At 40.9% G+C, this 2,136-nt stretch overlaps 1 pseudogene; it reads left to right on the top strand.

The window, feature by feature from the left end:
- The first annotated feature begins 81 nt into the window (after positions 1–81).
- On the top strand, positions 82–2,133 carry LOC114635837 (annotated as a pseudogene).
- Positions 2,134–2,136: the final 3 nt, after the last annotated feature.

Below are 2,136 nucleotides of genomic sequence, written 5' to 3'. Positions count from 1 at the left end.
TTTGGCCAGTGAACCCCAGTGATCATATTCATAGTGATCATAATACCCACATTCTCAGAGGTGGGATTTCTTTTTCTGTCCATGGAGATCGAAGCTCAGATGTCGGATCTCACTCAAAATTATCTGCATGGTAAGAATTTTAACCACACAGCATCATCTCCACAGTCATACTATAGATAAAATTTTTAAAGTAGCATGTACCCAGAAATTAACAAAATACAGATCATCACACATGGTAAATCTAATTCAGTTTGGGAAGAATATCAGACCCAGAAGCAAATAATTCTGAAGTCTTGGGAACCCTGGACTCAGGGAAGAAACTCAGTTAGGTTCCCTTGTTAGAGCACTGTGTGGGAATAAAGCTATAGCCAGCAAAATAATTAGGCAGGGTTGGTGACCCAATAATACACATGACCTTCATGCTTGCCAACTTTCTCACACAATACATACAAATCACACATCAGACCCATCACTGCCACAGATGTAGTCACAGAGCACAGGTCACCCTGGTCTTCTGTGAATTTTGAAAAAATTTTAGAGATAGGGCTGGTAATGGATATGGTAATGAAAATAAACTGAAACTCTGAACCTGTAAGCCAGCCCCTTTTAACTGTTGTCCTTATAAGAGTTGCTTTGGTAATAGTGTCTGTTCACAGCAGTAAAACCCTAAGACAATATCCATGGTAGTACTCCTCTTTTCTGATGAGAATGGAAGGAGGTGATTGGAAGGGTTGATATAAGAGGTTGGGGCTAGGAGGAGAGGAAGCAGGGACAGCTTTCATCTGGATTATAGTAAATCAATCAATTAATTAATTAAAACATAAAAATATCACCAATTAACATATCCCATTAAATGAGTGTGTAGATGGACACTAGATAATGTTTAATGACTGAACATTCAGTTAAGAATAAATATCTACATCCCAAAACAAAGATAATTTTAAGTTATATGTAGCTTCACAATGAACTCCTTCCTTTATAAGAGAGAAGCTTCCTGGATACTTCTGTCTACAGATTTTCTTGAGAAAGGAAAATTCAAGTAGTGTAAGATTATAATACACTACACAATCTCTACATTAACCAGAGATAAAACTACCTGAGTAAGGGGTCTCCTATCACATTCACCAGGAGCTGAGAATTGTAGCTGGCATCATGGGAAAGTGAAGAGCTTCTCTAAAAATGACCCTTTCAAGCCTTTTCACCTCACAGCCTTTCTAGAGTACAAGGCTGGCATGACCCACATCATCTGGGAAGATGACAGGCCAGGATCTAAGGTGAACAAGAAAGAAGTGGTAGAGGCTATGACCATAGTGGAAATTCCATCTATGGAAGATTTGGGCATTCCGGGACGTGTAGAAACCCCACAAGGTTTTTGGACCTTAAAGAATGTGTTTGCTGAGCATGACTGTGAGGAGTGTAAAAGGCTATTCTATAAGAAGAGGCACAAATCTAAGAAAGATTTTTATCAAGTACTGTAAGGAATGACAGAATGACATAGGCAAGAAACAGCTGAAGAAGGACTTCAACAGCATGAAGAAGTATACCGAGGTCATCCACATAATTCCCCACATTCAGATGTGTCTGCTTCCTATGCGCCAGAAGAAGTCACACTTGATGGAGATCCAGGTGAATAGGGCATGGTGGCTGAGAAGCTAGACTGGACCGGAGAGAGGTTGGAGCAGCAGGTGCCTGTGAATCAGGTGTTTGGACAGGATCAGATGATTGATATCATCAGTGTGACAAAATGAAAAGGGTACAAAGGGGTGACCAGTCTTTGGCATACAAAGAAACTGCCCTGAAAACTCATCCAGGTCTGCACAAAGTTGCCTGTATTGGAGCCTGGCACCCTACATGAGCAGAGTTCTCTGTGGATCCAGATGGGCAGAAAGAATACAATCACAGAACAAAGATTAACAAGATTTTCAAGATTGGTCAAGGCACCCACATCAAGGATGGTAAACTGATCAAGAACAATGCATCTACTGATTGTGAACTGTCTGTTAAGAACATCAACCCACTGGGGGACTTTGTTCCTTCTATGACCAATGACTTCATCAGACTCAAAAGCTATGGGGGTGGGGGGAACCAAAAAGAGAGTGCTTGCTCTTCATTAAGTCCTTGCTGGTCCAGAGCAAA

The sequence above is a fragment of the Grammomys surdaster genome, unplaced genomic scaffold (assembly GCF_004785775.1).
Source record: "Grammomys surdaster isolate TR1022 unplaced genomic scaffold, NIH_TR_1.0 118424, whole genome shotgun sequence".
NCBI classification, from domain to species: domain Eukaryota; kingdom Metazoa; phylum Chordata; class Mammalia; order Rodentia; family Muridae; genus Grammomys; species Grammomys surdaster.
This window is presented reverse-complemented; position numbering and strand designations above follow the sequence as displayed.